This window comes from Cervus elaphus, chromosome 26 (genome assembly GCF_910594005.1).
Source record: "Cervus elaphus chromosome 26, mCerEla1.1, whole genome shotgun sequence".
NCBI lineage: Eukaryota > Metazoa > Chordata > Mammalia > Artiodactyla > Cervidae > Cervus > Cervus elaphus.
Genome location: NC_057840.1, coordinates 48,075,249 through 48,094,415, shown reverse-complemented (window position 1 = coordinate 48,094,415; position 19,167 = coordinate 48,075,249).

The window sequence follows — 19,167 nt, the reverse complement described above, 5'->3', positions numbered from 1 at the left end:
CCTGCAGTCAGCCCTGGGGCACGGACGCCTCCCCCGAAGAGCAGGCAGGTGGCAGGGGAATCACCCGTGCTCCCCCGGGCTGTGTGTCCCAGCACAGCGGCTCTGACTTCCTCCCAGTCCGATGGCTCGTGGGGGGGACTCCCACGCGGATGGAAGAGGTGGACCTCCGCTGGGCCTGGCAGCCGCAGGCTGAGGTCTCTTGGCTGTCAGCGGATCTCAGGTGGGACGCCCCGTCTTGATTTCCATCCCTACATACAGCTTCGGTTTGGCATCTGGCTGGCTCCCAGCCCGCCCACCACAAGAAGAGGAGCGTCAGGTCAGAAGGACCGCGGGCAGCAGCAGTGAGGATGACGGAGGAGCGGACGCGCTTAGAGAGACGGTCAGGAGGGGTACGGCTGCTCACAGGGGAAGCAGCTCACAGGTGCCGCCCCTGAGTCACTGCTGGAGAACGTGGGGGAAAGGGGAATGGTTTTACCATTCTCGAGTAGAAAGTGTATTTTTTAAAAGTATGTTAGATGACCCAGAAAGTGAAGGTGTTATTTGCTCAGTCATGTCTGACTCTTTTTGACCCCATGGACTGTAGCCAACCAGGCCCCTCCGTCCGTGGGATTCTCCAGGCAAGAACACTGGAGGGGGTTGTCATTCCCTCCTCCAGGGGGTTTTCCTGACTCAGGGATCAATCCCATATCTCTTGCATTGCAGGCGGATCCTTTACCACGGAGCCCCCAGAGAAGCCTAGGAGCAGGCTGTATTTCCAGTCGTTTCAGTCCGGCTAGGGTAGACCACCCTGCAGGAGCAAGCGCTCCCCACGTCCTAGTCGATAGCACCAGGAGCGCTCTCTGGCCCCATTCTGGGTCCAGTGAAGGTCAGAGGAGGCTGACCTCATGGAGGCTCCCTCTCGCATCTTGCTCAGGGAAGCATCTAAGTCCTGCTGGAGTTTAAGGCGAGCTCGGGACCGAGGTGATAACCTTTCTCCTGCCCGCCCCCCCGCCTTTAAACAGCAAGTGTCTGGTCCCGTACACTCAGCTCTGCAGAAGGAAGGCATGCAGCGCGCTGCCCTGGGGCGGCTACGGTCTCATCTGGAGATGCCGCCGTCACTTTTGCTCACCTTCACTGACCAAAGCAGAGACTTGTCTGACCCCACCAAGAGCAGGGACTGCCCCTCATGTGACTGGAAGGACGAGAAACCCGTGTCGGCAGAGAGGCCCGGAGGACGCCCCCCAAACCTGCCCGGAGACAAACACGCTGGGAGAAGTTTGAAGAACAGAAACTGAATGTATCTTTGGTGACAAGCTCACGTTACTGCAAGTGATTTCCATAATCATCTACATTATCAGTACCTTTACATATTTTTGAAATGAACATTACTTTACAATTTAAATAGTTTTTTCCAAAGAACCCCAAAGTGTTCTAGACAGGAAATCTGAGCAGTTGTCAGAAGGGTTTATGAGAAGTCATATCTGGTTTCTGTGGTCATTACAAACAACATCTGGGTGAGCCCACCCCTCGGAAAACCATGTTCCTCCAAGACCCCCGGGGCCGGCCAGGTGCTGGTATGACTCAGAGGGCGGGCCTTTCCTCCCAGGACTGCCCAGAGCCCGCTTCACGCCTCCAGTCACCCTGTTTATTAAATAACAATGCAATAAGGAAGAAAGAATCTGAAACTCATTTATTTTAAATCCTGGCTGTAGGGAGCAACGGCTGAAGCAGTTTGACGTGAGTGTAAAGACTCATGAGCAGCTGAAACTAGGCCAGTCTGGAGTCCACATTTTCTGCTGGGCAAATGAAGAAAAGGTGTGAATTTTGTTTGTTATTTTTTTATCTTATTGGGGGCAGAGGAAATCATTTCATCATCCTGTTTTGTTTTTTTTTTTCTGGGAGATTTATCCGCGTCCTTCTCTCTCCCCCTGAGGGGGAGGTAATTCATACACACTGATGGAGCAGACTGTGAGATTTATGATCAAAGGCTTCTGCTTGTGTTTCAATGCAGTTTTGCCAGAAGTGTTGACAGAAAAACAGGCAGCCTCCAAATTAAGGAGAGAGAGCATTAAGATGACAAGCAAGGGCTGCAGATACGGAGCCTGGTCTTTCCCCGGAAACGTCAGACGTGCATCTCTCTCCCCAAACACACCCCTGCACCCGCACCCCGAGCCTACCTCTCACAAAGGCAGACTTTCTTTCGGAAACCATCTAAGGGTCTGCTTTGGTGAATCTAAACTTGTCTATTTTTCCAGTAGAAATTCTTGAGCATCAGATGAGCTTAGTTTGATTGTGAAGCGCTGAGTCTTTTTCCCTCAGGAGGGTCACAGCTGAAGGTGCGATCAGGGAAGTGCCTGGGAGGCCTGAATGTGAGAGTCGCTCAGTCGTGTCCGACTGTTTGCAACCCCATGGACTGTACAGTCCAGGGAATTCTCCAGGCCAGGATACTGGAGTGGGTAGGCTTTCCCTTCTCCAGGGGATCTTCCCAACCCAGGGATTGAACCCAGGTCTCCCACATTGCAGGCGGACTCTTTACCCGCTGAGCCACCAGGAAAGCCAGGGCCGAGAAGGGAGGATGTTTAACAGCAGATGCTCGTCAGGGGGTCACAGGCAACCTGGCCCCGGAGCCCTGACAGTGTGAGAGAATCCTTGCCCCATGTCCACGGCCGCAGAAAGGGCCTCCCAGGGAGGCGGCGGCCCCTTGGGTTCACCCCTCTGCACCCAGGAGCGGGCCTGCAGATCACGTCTGCTAACCTGCTTCCCAAACCACGATGGCTTTCTCAGAAGGTGTCTGTCTCCCCGGCGGCTCAGCGGTAAAGGACTCACCTGGCAAGCGGGAGAAACGGGTTTGATCCCTGGGTTGGGAGGATCCCCTGGAGAAGGAAATGGCAATCCACTCCAGTGTATTTGCCTGGGAAACCCCCTGGTCAGGGGAGCCTGGTCCACAGGGTCGCAAAGAGTCGAACATGACTGAGTGAGTGAGCACACACACTGTCATTTATTTCAGGCCTGAGAGAAATGGAAAGGAGATAATATAAAGAACAACTATAAACGCATCAACTCGACCAGCTAAATTTACCAGTTTTTACAGTTTTTATCACTTAGCCATATTTGCTTCACATAGGTTAAAAATGAAATAAAACGTCACATATTTAGTCCAAGCATCCTATGTGATATTCCCCCAAGACCATTCTTTTTCCTGCTTCCCTAAGGGCAGCTGCTGTTCTGAATTTGGTGTTTATCATGCCCTGGTGTGTTTAATGCTTTTATTACATGTGTACGTTTGCATAAGCAATCTGCCATTATTTTGTCCGTTTTTAAAACTTGACATAAATGCCCTCATATGTATAGTTTTTTTTTTTTTTTTTTTTTTTACAAATTCCAGTTTTATAGAAATTTGCTTTTTTAACTCAGTATTATTTAACTCAATTTTTTTTTTAAGCTTTACACCATTTGAGTTCATAGTAATACCTGGGCTTCCCAGGTGATGCTAGTGGTAAAAAACTGGCCTGCCAATGCGGGAGATGTGAGAGATGCAGGTTCCATCTCTGGGTCAAGAAGATCCCCTGGAGAAGGGAATGGCAACCCCCTCCAGTATTCTTGCCTGGAAAATCCCATGGACAGAGGAGCCTGGCGGGCTACAGTCCATGGGGTAGCTCAGAGTCAGACACGCCTGAAGCGACTTAGCGTACGCGCATCGTAACGCTGCACATGAGCAGTGCCGTCTGTAGAATGTACCACCATATGGTCATCCAGTCGTTCATTTTCCCTCCTGGAGAACTTATGTGCTTCCAGTCTCCCTCCCGCAAGGGGTGTCTAAAGGTTTGTCATGTCTTGTCAAGTTTCTTTCTGATTTTGGTGTCCTGGTAATGATGGCCTCACAGAGTGCACTGGCAAGAGGTCCTTCTTCTTCAACATTCTTGAAGAGCTTGTGCATGGCTGGTGTTACTCCTGCCTTAAATTTTGGTGTGCACGCGTGCTCAGTTGCTCAGTCATGGTCAACTCTTTGTGACCCCCATGGACTGTAGCCTGGCAGGCTCTTCTGTCCACAGGATTGCTCCAGGCAAGAAAACTGGAGTGGGTTACCATTCCCTTCTCTAGGGGATCTCCCCAACCCAGGGATTGAACCAGGGTCTCCTGCTTTCCAAACAGAGTCTTTACTGTCTGAGCCACAAGTTCAGTTCAGTTCAGTCGCTCAGTCGTGTCTGACTCTTTGCGACCCCATGAATCGAAGCACGCCAGGCCTTCGTGTCCATCACCAACTCCCAGAGTTTACTCAAACTCATGCCCATCAGGTTGGTGATGCCATCCAACCATCTCATCCTCTGTCGTCCCCTTCTCCTCCTGCCCCCAATCCTCCCCAGCATTAGGGTCTTTTCCAATGAGTCAACTCTTCCCATCAGGTGGCCAAAGTATTGGAGTTTCAGCTTCAACATCAGTCCTTCCAATGAACACCCAGGACTGATCTCCCTTAGGATGGGCTGGTTGGATCTCCTTGCAGTCCAAGGGACTCTCAAGAGTCTTCTCCAACACCACAGTTCAAAAGCATCAGTTCTTCAGCATTCAGCTTTCTTCACTGTCCAACTCTTACATCCATACATGACCACTGGAAAAACCATAGCCTTGACTAGACAGATCTTTGTTGGCAAAGTAAAGTCTCTGAGCCACAAGGGAAGCCCCTAAATATTGGTAGAATTGGCCGATGAAGACATTGCAATTTCCTCTGTGGGAAGGGTTTTAACCACAGGTTGACTTCTCTCTCTTTAAACTTCCTGTTTTATATTGGAGGACAGTTGATCAGCAATGTTATGTGACCTTCAGGTGCACAACAGTGATTCAGTTACACATACACAGGCATCTTCTCTTTTTCAAATTCTTTTCTCATTTAGGTTTTTACATAAAATTGGGCAGAATTCACTGTGCTTTACTATATATATATCGAGAAAGAGAGAGGTACTTCAGATGCTTACATTTCTTGAATGAGGTTTGGTAGTTTGTGTCTTTCAAGGAACTTGCTGCCCATTTCATATAAGTTCCAGCACTTATTGCTCCACCTGTTGATATTAGGGGGGAGAGGTGTTGATATGTTCCCGTATCCTTGCAGTACTGAGGCCTGTGTAGGGACATCATAGCTCAACTGCAATATTGCTATGTTATGTCTTCTCTCCTCTTTCCTCTCATCAATCTGCTTAAAAGTTTATCAGCTTTATTGATCACCTCAAAGACCCAGCTTTTAGCTTCAGTGATTACTGTGTTCCTGTTTTCTGTTTCATTGAGTTCTGCCCTGAAGGAGTCTAGGACACACCACCCAGATAAGGCACCCAGACATACTGAGTATCTTCAACGGAGAGTTTGGAAAATGGGCAGAAGTGGAAACCTTCTGCCCTCCAAACCCTTCTTCCCTGAAAGCAGGAGACCTGTGAGAGGAGCCTCCCTGCTCCAGGAGGGCGGGAGACCTTGTTAAACTCACCCCTGTCTTCCAGTCACTTCTTCACCGGTTACTGCTCCAAGTCCCAACCCTCTGTCTTGTGGATTCTGCACAAGTGTGTAGTTTCTTTGTCAAGAAGGTCGAAAAGCTCCCTGCTTCAGTCATGCCTTAGGGTCTTCATTCTCTTGTGAAAGTTCCCGTACACATGTAGACATTCGATAAAGTGTTCTCGCTTTCCTCCTGTTGATCTATATCTTTGTCAGTTCAATTTTAGATTGTTGGTCTGTCCTTGGTGTGGGTAGAAAGTTCGTTAGAATTAGGGATAAGCACTTGGCTGCAGTTTTGGGCTGACTTTGGAACCATGGATTTTTTAGTGCAGGTAAAGTGAAGATTGGACCTAGTTCTTCTCTGGTCTGTCGAGAGACTTCTTTTTCATCCTAGGAAAAAATGTTGGTGAATGACGTCAACCAGATGCAGTTGACAGACCTTCCATGAAGAGAATTATTACTGCTTTGGTCAGGAGGAATTAATTACGCAAAAACCTGTTGGTTTGAAAAAGGAATACTCTGTGCTCTTGGAAGTCCTCCTTACCCTAGAAATTTCCTTTCCAAACCACACAGTGTTCTGACAGTGCCCTCCTTTTATCTGGAAGTGGCAGGCCTGACCTTTCTCCAGGGAATTCATAAGATGTCTACTTGTCCATGAGACCGGAAACTCTGCTGACATTTAAAAGTGTCTCTCTCCCCTGGAGCCTGACCACGAGGTTTGATTTTAGACTAGCTGATGTGTACAAAACAGATGCTTCTTCTTGATTCCTGAAATGTCCTTCTATTTGTTTGTCTGTCTGAATCAGTGGGGTTTTTTGGTAGACAAGGCATTTGCAGGAAGGAGGGGAGGCGGCACAAGGACGTGTCCCAGGGGACAGTGAAGGTGCCTGGCACGTTGTCTGGGATCAGCTGAGCCGACTGACCGTTGTCTCTGCGGCCCCAGGTACCCAGGCATGGGCCTCCTACAGCAGTCACGCTTCCAGGTGGAACAGCAGGAGAAAAAGGACTTGCCTTTGGAAATTCAAGATGCCACTTGATGCCAATGGCAAGTGAATGTATTCAGCAATAATGTTTCTAGAAACCCAGTCCAAATGTTAAAGACAGCTTCTGGTTCCCAGCTTCCATTCTAAGTGGAGTCAACCTCACAGAGCTCGGGCCGTTTCCCTGTTGATGGACCACAGGAGTTATGGGCCAAAGCTCAGGAGCTAGCTCTGCCGAGAAATCATCTTACACCAGAAGTTAAAGTAAGAAGCATCACGGTGCACCCATCTGAGAGATCAGTGACATCCAGTGACCATCACAGAGTTAGCTGATACAAAATGTTTGCTGAACATCAACAGGATGGTAAAGATAGGTCACTCAAAAAAAAAAAAAAAAATTAAGGCCCTTTTAGAGCAGTTTTAGGCTCAGAGCAAAATTGAGAGGAAATTGCAGTGCTTTCCCATTTTCCCCTGCCTCCACACCCTCAACATCCCAACAGAAGGTACGTTTACTACATTCAATGGACCTGCATTGACCATCATAATCACCCAACGCCCACAGCTTACATCAGGGTCCACTCTTGATGTTGTATATTCTGTGTGTTTGGACAAATATACGATGATATTTATCCATCCTTATACTATCACACAGAGTATTTTCACAGCCCTAAAAATCCTCTGTGTTCTATTCACTCCCCCCACCTAATCCCTGGCAAACAATGATCTCCATAGGTTTACCTTTCCCAGAATGCCATAGAGTTGGAATCATACATTACATAGCCTTTTCAGACTGGCTTCTTTCACTTGGTAATATGTATTTAAGGTTCCTTTATGTCTTTTCATGGCTTGATAGCTTATTTTTTATTAGTGCTGAATAATATTCTGTTTTCTGGGTGTATCAGTTTATTTATCCATTCACCTACTAAAGGGTATCTTGATAATGTCTGAGTTTTGGCAAAGATGAATAAAGCTACTACAAACATCCATGTGCAAGCTTTTGTGCAGACCTAAGTTTCCAAATCTTTTGGGTAAATACCAGGAAGTATGATTGCTGGATCACATGATATGCTTAGTTTCACAAGAAACAACCGAATTGTCTCCCAAAGTAGCTGCACCATTCCGCACTCTCACCACAGTGAGTGAGGTTTCCTACTGTTTCACAACCTCCCCAGCATCTGATGCTGTCATTGTTCCAGACTGTGGCCATCCTGACAGGTCGTGTAGTGACCCCTCACTGTTGCTTTAGCTTGCATTTCTCTGATGACGTGTGATGGAGAGGATCTCGTTGCTTGCCTGTTTGTCATCTGTGTATCTTCTTTGGCAAGGTATTTGTTAAGATATTGGGCCCATTTTCTAATCCAGTTGTTTCCTTATTTGGAGTTTTAAGAGCTCTTTGTGGATTCTGTTAGTCCTTCATCAGATGCGTCTACAAATGTTTTTTCCCAGTTTCTGGCCTGTCTTTACACTCTGTTGTCACTACCTTTCACAGAGCAAAATCATTTTTAAATCTTAAGGAAGGGGATACTAATGTAAATGATAAGGAAGGGGATACTAATGTAAATGATATTGCATTTTAAAATTCAAATTCCATTTACTCTTTGCTGGTATATCTTGCTATAATTGCTCATTAATTCCAAGAGGGTTTTTTTGTTTGCTGTTTGTTTGTTTTGCTTTGTTTTGTTTTTTGACTGGGCTGCAGCCTGTGGGATGATCTTAGTACACTCAGCAGATATTAAACTCAGGCTCTTGGCAGTGAAAGTTCTGAGTCTGAACCACTGAACTGCCAGGGCAATTCTTAATCTCAAGAGTTTGTTTTTTGTTTTTTCTACATACATGACTATCCCATCTGCAAACAAAGACAGTTTTATTTCTTCATTTCCAATCTATATACCTTTATATAATTTCTTATCTAATTGCACTAAGCAAAGTCTTCGAGTGCAGTGTTGAAAAGGACACCACAGTTTGTTTCCCACTCAGCAGCTGATGGGCACTTCAGCCGTTTCCAGGTTTTGCTGCTGTGAGTAGAGTGCCTTACTCAGAACACACGGCTCGTGTGCGGACACAGGCTGTCACTTCCCGCGGGCGGGCGCGGCGTGCGGAGCCCCGCACGGCAGGACGAGGCGTCTGATGGTCTGAGACCTGCCAGGCTGCTTTCTGAGCTGGGTTTCTGATGAGCAGCATGTTGGTGGCTTTGCTCTTCTGAATCTCATCTGATACTCTCTGCTCTTTAACCAAAAATTTGAGACTGCTTAAACCTACCCTCTTCTTGATGCTCTTTATTTGCCCTGTTTGTCCTTTGTTTCTTTTTTCTTTTTTTTGCTTCTTATTGAAATATTTTTTCATACTTTCGTCTTGTTTCACCTGTCAGCTGACCGGCTACCCTCTGGGGGAGGTTTCAGGGGTCGTGCAGCGCACAGGCGCTCACTTCCGCCCCTCACTCAGATGTGGTAAAGCTTTTCTGGGACCTGGGACCCTAGAGCTTTCTGCAGCCTCTGCTCCGTGTGAGACAAGGCAGGGCTGGCTGGGCTTCTGCCATCGAGGGCATCCCGTCCCGTCTGCGAGCACCGGGTGGCTGGCACAGGCCTGGGGAGAGTGAGAGAGAGGCCTCCCTGTGCCCACGACCAGGTGCCCGGCACATTTCACTTCTGGAATCCACAGAATCCTCGGCCACTTTGCTTTTATCTGAGGTTTGGGCCACGGCACCTTCGTCCAGAATCTCCTGAAGTCGTGTTTGCTTCATTTCATTTAGTGCAAAAAGCAAGGAGCAGATGGTCCCATGTTAACAGAAGGAAAATAAACCAGAATGACTCAGCCTATTCCTTTTTCCCACTTCCTTTATAGAAAAACGGCGTTCATACAGAACGGACACAGCAGACCTGTGGGGAGTGAAACCCCCAAGAGTCAGAAAGAGTGCGGCAGCTGCTCCCCAAAGAGTGTACGGTGTCTGACTCAGGTGAGCGAGTGGGTCTTGGAAATGAGACTGTGAAGGTCTTGGAGGGAGTTCTTCAAGTGGAACCTTGAAGAACAAGAGAGAGAGAGGCCAGGAGAAAAAGATGGACAGATGTCCCGGCTCTCAGGCTGAGATGAGGGTCACCTTGGAGACTAGATGAGGGAGCTCACTGCCTGTTGGTGGAGAGTTTTAGTCTAGACGTAAAGAGGTGTTCAAAGACTGCCTGGGAAAGGAAGGAGCAGGGCTTCCCTGCGGCTCGGGGTCAAAGAATCCACCTGCCAATGCAGGAGACCTGGGTTCCACCCATGATTCCGGGAAGACCCCACGTGCCTCAGAGCAACTGTGGGCCCCAACTACCGAGCCTGTGCTCTGGAGCCCGGGGACCGTAACTCCTGAAGCAGCGTGCCCCAGAGCCTGAGCTCTGCAACAGGAGAAAGACCGCAATGAGAAGCCCGTGCCCCCGGCTGGAGAGCAGCCCCTCCCTGCTCCCCGCAGCTCGAGAAAAGCCTCGGCAGCAACAGGGGCCCAGCCCAGCCGAAATAAGTGAAGACGACGAAGGAGAAGACAGGAAGGAGCAAGCGCTGCTCACTTAGAAGCAGCAGCTTCATCCCGAGTGTCGGGTCTCACTAGGTGGGGAGCCGTCTGCGCCGAGTCGTCAGCATTGATCTCCCCTGAGGACCAAGGGAGAGGAGAAGGGTCGGAAATAACCCCTCAGGTGACTTCGTAGCCGGCCTGAAGGAGTTTCAACACCAGCTGAGAAGAACTGTGGTCTGCCCTGGGGCTCCGTCCTTGCATCTGTTCTGCTCAAAACTATCGATCATCTGAGTAACGCTGCAGACCACTGCGTATGTTAAGAGCCCCGTGCCTAAAATAATAATAATGAGGCTAAATATCTGCACAGACAAGTGAGGATAGCAGTGTGGGGTGTGGCACAGTTTTTTCTTTTTCACAAGTTCCTGCTGGGGCTGGTGAGGAAAGCCATCTCGGGGGCTCTGCCCATTGATATTGGCAGTTGGACCCTCACTTTCCCCTGAGCCCCTTGTGTCTGGGGAAGTGTAGTGGGGTGAGGATGGTGTCAGAAGCAGAGAAAACTGGAAAATTCAGCTATGACATAAAATCTGGACTTGAAATACAGGACCTTCCCACGTGTGAACCCGAGATGAGAGACACAGCGTCCTGAGTTGAATCTTCGTGCTAGAATGAGTGGAGAGCTGCAGAGGCCTCCTAAGGGCTTCTTCTGCTCCTTCCGGAGCGAGGGGTGGACACGGGGCCCTGTGAGCCCGTCTGCGAGCATCCGCAACACAAGGTCAACGTTTCCTTCTCCTCCAGTTCCTTCTAACTCATGGTTAAGTGCTTCAGGTGAGTGCATGCACAAGGAGACTGGTCGCTCAAAATGTCATAGCACCATCAAGCCATTAACCATTATGTTCAGCCAACATTTTAATTTTTCAGTTTTCTTAAATGTGTACAAATCTTTGTTGAAAATGCTCATGCTGTTGTTCAGTCGCTAAGTCGTGACCGACTCTTTGCGACCCCATGGACGGCAGCACGCCAGGCTTCCCTGTCCTTCATTATCTCCCGGAGCTTGCTCAAACTCATGTCCATTGAGTTGGTGATGCCACGCAACCATCTCATCCTCTGTCGTCCCCTTCTCCTCCTGCCTTCAATCTTTCCCAGCATCAGGGTCTTTTCCAATGAGTCAGTTCTTTGCATCAGGTGGCCAAAGTATTGGAGCTTCAATTTCAGCATCAGCCCTTCCAATGAATATTCAGAACAGATTTCCTTTAGGATTGACAGGTTTGCTCTCCTTGCTGTCCAAGTGACTCGAGAGTCTTCTCCAGTACCACAATTCGAAGGCATTAGTTCTTCAGCACTCAGCCTCCTTCCTGGTCCAAATTTCACTTCCATACATGACTACTGGAAAAACCATAGCTTTGATCAAATGGACTTTTGTTGGCAAATTGATGTCTCTGCTTTTTAATATGCTGTCTAGGTGTGTCATAGCTTTACTTCCAAAGAGCAAGTGTCTGTTAATTTCAAGGCTTCAGTCACTGTCCGCAGTGATTTTGGAGCTCAAGAAAAGAAAATCTGTCACTGTTTCCCCACCTGTTTGCCATGAAGTGATGGGACTGGATGCCTTGATCTTAGTTTTTTGAATGTTGAGTTGTAAGCCAAACTTTTTGTTGAAAATACTCGTGCTAGTCTACTAAGCTTTTATTGACACAGATACAGTTGAGCAGAAGCCTCACTTTACATCTCAAACAAAATGTTTGCCTGAGTAGAACCTGGGACCTGTCTAACCGGTCTGTAGGTCAACAGGTAAACATCAATCAAGAGAAGCCACCATGGGTTTCCAAGCCACCATGGGCCGAGCTCCGCTAACGACGCCAGACAGCCACCTAAACAAACGGCAGACTTTGCGAGAACCAGGCGGTAGGCAGGGCCCTGCTCTTGTGAAGACTAGGGGTCAAATTCATCACACAGTCTAAAGCACATGCTAAAACACGTCTCAGTACAGCGGAGAACATGATGAAGGCAAGTGGAGGCAGCGGGTGGCCAGTTCTGCCTGCAGACCAGCCATCGCGCCCCCGCCTCTTTGGTCCCAGGACAGCTGGGCGGGGTCCACTCTCCACTCTTGCTCCTTCTCGTCAACGCTTCTCACCAACTCCTTCTCCCAGCCACGGGGGAGTTTGGTATCAAGTACCTGACAGGTTAGCGCTGTCAGAACTCACTGTTGGCACGCCAGGAAGGAAGCGCATTTTCCCTGTGTCTTCTAGAACACCTGCTCTCTTCTTTGCAATTTCTCTGCCTCAACCCCAAGGCCCCAGTGATCTCAGCAGATGAACGAGCCGGTCGAGATCTCCTGACGCACATCAAGGGGGGCTCTGCTACCTCCTGGGCAGATTCACTTTCCACAGAATTATTCTGACAACCTCGCTTGCTGACCTCAAGAAACTCAGAGCAAACACGTCGACATGCCTCAGGGACGCGGGATGGGCATCGTCTGTCTCCAGATCGGAATGCTTTCTTTTTATAGCATGCTAACAGCTCTTCCCGGAAAACACCAGCGTCACACCATGCCACGCTGTATTTAATTACAGCATGTCAGCTTCCCTTAGAGGAATGTTGGGAAGATTATACTTTAAAATAATAAGTGTGGGAAAATGACAGATTTCGGATGTTTAACACTTAAAAATATTCCTGCAACATAAGTCAATAAATATCTGTGCGGGCCTGTGATACGTCTCGTGATTGTAACCTTGGAAAAATTCTAATTTACAACCTCCCTGTCTCCCACGAGGCACCTAACAGAGCTCGGTATTTAAAACCTACCCTTCCAGGGAGGAGCCACATTCCCACACCAGATGTTCTTGGCGCTGTGTGAAGACCCCCCGGCTCCGACCGTGTGCACAAGCGGCGCTCTGCGCGGCCGTGCTCCCCGGAGCTCACACCCTGAGCGTGAGTCTCGGCAGACGTCCGCGTCCACACGGAACTGCACTGTGTTTTGTGTTTAGTAATGGTCTGAGAACCCAGGGTGGGAGGGCTCACAAGGCAAGTGCCGGGCACTGTGGACACGGGCTGGAATCCTCCTGTGATCTGGAAGGAATCCGTGCCATGCCACGGTGTGATTTAAGCTGAGATTTCCTGAGAGGCGTGCGGGGAGGAGGAGGTGTGCGTCTGGTCTGACCGCAGTGCACACCTTCCCTTTCTTCCATCCGACAAGTGTCTATGGAGGTTCTACGACCTGCTGGGCGAGGCTGGGAGGGGGTGTCCAGGGAAACGAGACCCTGCTGATCTCAGGAGCTCCTCTTCTGCTTGGGAAGGTGAGATGTGACCAAGAACCAGTTATGAGACCTTGGGACAGTCCACATGGAATGTTATAGGCCATGCCTTTATAATGAGGTGGAGAATTGTTTTTATTAGACATAAGCTCAGTTGGTAAAGAATCCACCTGCAATGCAGGAGACCCCAGTTCAATTCCTGGGTTGGAAAGATCTGCTGGAGAAGGGATAGGCTACCCACTCCAGTATTCTTGGGCTTCCCTTGAGGCTCAGCTGGTAAAGAATCTGCCCACAATGCAGGAGACCTGGGTTTGATCCCTGGGTTGGAAAGATCCCCTGGAGAAGGGAACAGCTACCCACTCCAGTATTCTGGCCTGGAGAATTCTATGGACGGGGTTGCAAATAGTCAGACACGACTGAGTGACTTTCACTTTCATTTTCACTTTCATCCAGGCTGTGAGGATTTCTTATTTGGTGATACACATATAGAGAGCCCCCTGCTCCCCGAGGAGGGAGGAGGCCACCAGGGGACGGTGGGGACGGTGCAGGTCCTCTCGGGGTCTGGGGAGGGTGTGTGCAGTCTCTCCAGGCTGGGAAGTCTCAAGGCAGGGGCGGTACCTGGGGTCTCAGGGAGGGTGGAGAGTGAATCCAGGGAGTAGGAGACCCGGAGACTTCACTCAGGATGCGGGGGAACCAGCCAGGGCAGCAGAGGGGCCTGTTCAGGAGGACTGGCCGTGAACCGGGATTCCTCTCACATTCTCTGGGAGCTGCTAACAAAGACAAGAACCCTGTCTTAGGATGAGGGGCCATTTTGGGGGAATGCCGTGCAGATCTGCAATAAGTCTGGGAGGCCGTGAGGATACAGAGTCTGCAGAGTCAGAAGTTGGGGTGTCGCTGGAGGAGCGGTGGGAACAGAGCCTTGGAGCCAGACATGAAACTCCAGGGGAGCTTGTCAGGGGGTTGCGGCTGGCCTGGCTGGGGGCAGAGCCAGTGGTGGGGGATAGGCAAGTCAGGTTGGTCTACGAGGTCAAGTCAGACTCTAGGGATGCTTGCCTATGGCACAGGCGCTGAGGAGCCACCTGGAAGGGTGGTGTGGTGAGGGGATTGACGGGAGTGAGGGGCCTGGAGTGAAGGCCATGGTTGCAGAGCTATAGCCTCGGCCCAGGAGGGGTGGCAGGAGCCTGCATGAATGAGGCAGCTGGTACAGCAGACCAGGGAGTGAGCAGAGAACAGGGAGGAAGGACTAGGAAACCCAGGGGCCACGTGGAGGGGTCAGAGAGACAACAGGAAGGAAAAGAAGCGCTGAGCTCCCGCGTGGCACCCTCGGGATGGGCAGGAGCGTGCTGAGGACTTGGTCATCCCCACAGTCGCGCTATGGACGCGGAAGCATGAGGGCCACGTGGCTGAGGGAACCTGAAGACTGAGGAGCTGGGAACGCGGGCCGGGTGTGCGCTAACGCTGGGCTCTGCACGGCTCCCTGCACAGTCCCCTGGGCCGAATCCGTGGCCCGGGCTCCGGGGCCGTGGAGCAGATGCCGAGGGAGCGAAGGGAACCTTGGCTACCTGCTGACCATGATGGCTTTAAAGTGCAGGCGGAACTCCTCCGGGCACCATCGCGGGCTGAGCAGCGTCTCAGAAGTGGAGGTGGAGTGGGCATCGGGGGGCTGAGGGGGGCTGGTCTCTGGGGGGATGTTGGGGGCAGGCCTGTTTTCTGCCTCTGACATTTGCTCCCATGCTGGGGCCAGGCCCCTTGGGCCCCTAACCTGGGGCGGGGTGACCTAGTGCCGGCTCCAGGTCTGCAGACTCCTCCTCCTCCTGGTCCTCTGATGTGCTCCTCAAAGCCAGCTCCATGGAACCCTCAGGGTTGCCGTGGGAATGGGGAGGGCCAGCTTCCTGCTCTCCTTCCCCCTCCAACCAACCCACCCTTCCAGCCACCACTTGCAAAGCACTTTGTGAGTTTTATTGATGTATCTGGGGAAAGGTTGTACTTGACCATAGGAATCCGCGAGCTTCTCTCTCTAAATTTCAGGTGAACTTCTCAGATGTTTCTGAGGACACCCGCCGGTGTGACGTTCGGTGATTCTGGCACCGCGGCCCCTGAGGGCTGGTGGGAGGCGAGGCCCAGAAATGTACGTGCTGCTGTGGGTCCATCTCCCGGGACTCAGGGAGCCCACGCCCTGGGCACACGGGAGCCCACCTAGGAAGCAGGATACGCGTGCCTGAGGAAGCTTTCCTGTCGCTTTGGTCCAGTGACAGGAGGCATCTGCCGCCCCCAGACAGGACTAGGTCCTGGAGCACAGCCGGCTGAGTCACCCCCGCCCCAGGCCACTGCGGTCCTGGCCACACGGGGGTGGGAAGCACTAACCTCCAGCCTGTGAGCCCTGGGCAGAGGGGCAGGCTGCACAGCTGTCTCTGGTCACCTCCAGCGCCCAGCCCGCGGGCGTCCGACAGCCCTGGAGGTGCCGCCTGACTTGGCATCTCCATCTTGCAGACAGGCAGCAGCAGCTTGAGAAACATTCCTTCTGATGTTCTAGTTACAGGCGTCTTTGAATAGGCCACGATCACTCCTGATCCTCCCCCCGGGTCAGCACGTCCTGATTCACTGTCTCACGTGCTGTGAACTTGTGGGGGCGGGGGGATGATGGCAATAGGATGACAGTGTCAGGCCTGGGGAGGCAGGGGACCCTGCAGGCCCGCACTGGACTGTCAGAGACTCCAGAGGCCCCAGGGGTGGGGCACAGGGGTGGAGCCCTGCCAGGGAGGAAGGTGGCACAGCCTTTCATTCTGGGAGGTCGAGAGTTGGAAATGATAACTTTGCAGAGACAGTTTATTACAAAGTACTTTTACATCTCCCATCTCATCTAACCTGTGATGTATATATTATCTTTCCCATTTTCTAGATGAGCAAATTGAGAATCAGAATGGGTAGCCGTACCCAAAATCCTCCAGCGGAGCCAGTGCTGCTGGGAGATGGCCTGAGTCAGGGTTCCCCAGGGAAACAGAGCCAATGGACTGTGTGTGTGTGCGTGTGTGTGTGTGTGCGCGCGTGCATGTGTGTGTGCGTGTGTGTGTGTGTGTGTGTGTGCACGCGAGGGGGGGTGTTCTGTGGGACTGGCAGGTCTGAAATGTGTAGAGCGGGCTTCTGGGCTGCAGGCACAGGAAGAGCAGGCATCCTGGGTCCAGTCTGAAGGCATCTGGAGGAGAAGCCCACCTTCTCCCAGGACTCCAATCTTTTCCTCTTAAGCTCTTTGACTGTTCGGGTGAGGCCCACCATGTCTGGATGATCAGCAGCTCTCCTCTGCAGGTTTGACCATTAATCACACTTTGCAGATATGTTCACAGACGTGCAGACTGTCTGGCCAGACACTGACACACGGTCTGCCCGAGTGAACACATAACCTTGACCGTTCAAGGGTCTCCAAGGGAGTGAAAGCAGGCCAGGGAGACACAGAGGCAGACGGCTCCGAGCCGCCCCTCTGTGGGGAGCCCTTCAGAGCACGGGCTTGAGCCTGGGACTTCAGGCCGCCTGCCCACAGCGGTGCTGTGGGGCCCGTCCTTCTGGAAAAGCCATGAGCAAGTGACGCTGTGACAGGCCGCACCGCCCTCTGGACAGCCAGCCCCGTCCCCATCTCCGCTCTTTTGACAGCCTTGCTCGGCCTCTTCCTGGAGCTCCGGCCGCTGGCTGGCCTGGGCCCATCGCTGTGCAGAGTGCAGGGTGGGCCGGGGAAGGGGGAAGGACGGGGTCCTGTGTGCGGGGTCCATCAGGACACCTCTGTGTCCTGACGACACCGGGTGGAAGTTTGTCGTTTCCAAGAAAGAAGAGTGTCCTTTGGTTTACTTGTGGGCTTGTCTATTCATTCATTCATTTTTTTCAACAAATATGACGTCTGCCACTGCCCAGGCACCAGGGCCAAATATTAGCAGGAAATGAGGGCTCTTGAAAGGATGTTTTAAAATCAACTAGAGGCTAATTGGCCAGGCGTTCCCTGGTGCGGGCAGGAAGTCTGAAGGTTACTGGGCGGGTACAGTGACAGGCTCTTCCTGAAGAGCAAAAGGGGTCAGGAAGTAGCCACAGAGCCTTGGAGCATGGAGATGCCGTGTAACCCAGGCCCGGGTCTGGAGGCACACCTGACTGAGCAGGCAGCCGCTCTGAGCTGCAGCGGCCCAGATGGGTCCCTGAGTCCAGGCCGGCGGCCTGAGTGGGCGGCACTGGGTCTCAGGGGCTCCAGCACTGGGTTACATGGGGGTCGACTCCTGTGGGGGCTTCAGGTGACTCGGTGCTAAAGGATCTGCCTGCAGCACAGGAGATGCGGGTTCGATCCCTGGGTCGGGAACGTCTCCTGGAGAAGGAAATGACAACCCACTCCAGTATCCTTGCCTGGGAAATCCCACGGACGAGGAGCCTGGCGGGCTACCGTCCACGGGGTCACAAGAGCTGGACACGACTGAGCGACTAAACAACAATGCCAACTCCGGTGGGGTGAGCCCTGAAACTCTGCTGCCAGGGGTCGTGGTGGACCCCCAGGCGGTCACTGCCGAGTGCTATTCACCGGGCGGCCTCAAACAGCAGATGCGTCTTCCTTCCTGGTTTCGGAGGCTGGACGTCCTGTGTCAAGGCGTGGGCAGGCCGAGCCCCCCCTGCTCTGCCTCCTGGCCCTGGCGGGGCGTCCCTCATCCCTCCTCGGTGCTCCCGCCTGTAGACACGCCGCTCCTGTCTCTGCGTCTCATGGGGCCCCTCCCTAGCTGGGTGTCTCCTCTTCTTTGGAGAACACCAGTCACACAGGCCAGAGGCCCCTCTTACGGGGCTGCGGCTCACTGTGACTTAACCAGTGACAGCTGGCATGACCCTAGTTCCCAGTGAGTCCACAGCTGAGGTCCCGGGCAGGACATGGATTCTGGGGACACTTTGGCTGGCACCCGTGTCAGCAGCTTCACTGAAGCTTATGAAGATGCCAGGAGATTCATTTTTGCTCCTTGTGCTGAAAATGACTATGTGGGGGAGAGGCGGAAAGTCAGGGCCTTGGTCTCAGAGCAGCAAGCCCGCCACCCCGCCCCGCCCTGCTGCCTGCTGGGCTGAGGGCCTGGGGGAGACTCATCCTCGCACACAGGCTGCCATCCGCTCAGCAGCTCATGGGGACTCACCTCCAGGAGCAAACAGGGGCTGTGGTTTCATTAAAAACACCTGGAGATGTAAGCTTTTGATTCTAAGTTTTCTAACCCATCCCCAAGCTTGACTACACTTTTCCCTTTTTTAAAAAAAGATTTTTTTGATGTTGTTGATGTTCAGTTGCTCAGTTGGGTTCGACCCTTTGTGACCCCATGGACTGCAGCACGCCAGGCTGCCCTGTCCGTCTGATTTTTAATGTCTTTGTTGCATCTGTTATAATGTCGCTTCTGTTTTGGATTTTTGGCCACAAGGCACGTGGGATCTTCGCCCCCTGACCGTGGATTCAGCTCACACCCCCTGCACCGGAAGGCAAGGTCTTCACCACAGGACCCCCAGGGAAGCCCCCTGTAATTTCTACATTTTACACAGAAGATCAGCACAGTTGGGGGGAGGGGGAGGCATGGTGAAAAGAGGCTGTCCTGGGCCATCGTGGGCTGGTGGAGACAGGGTATCGAGAGCCCAGAGGACCAGACGCGGGGCGGGGTGGCCCCCCTGGGGTCTCAGGGCCCAGGACAGACAGACTGAGGCTGGGCCAGCGCCCACTCTCCCTCCTGGCTCCCCGTCATCGTCCCGGGGCTGGGCCAGCACCTGCCGTCCCTCCTGGCTCCCTGGCATCGTCCCGGGGCTGCTCATCTGAGGCCAGGTGGTGTGCCTGGAAGCCCATCTGAACTCAGATGGCCCCATGAGCGTCCAGGCTAGGGACGCAGGGGATGCCCCCTCTGCTCCCTCACACCCTTGCTCCTTCTGGGTACCCCTTCATCGAGCAGGGATTTCTTGGAGACTGGAGATTGCTTTGCAGCTGGCCAGAGGGCTGTCTCTGACCCCATCTCACGCT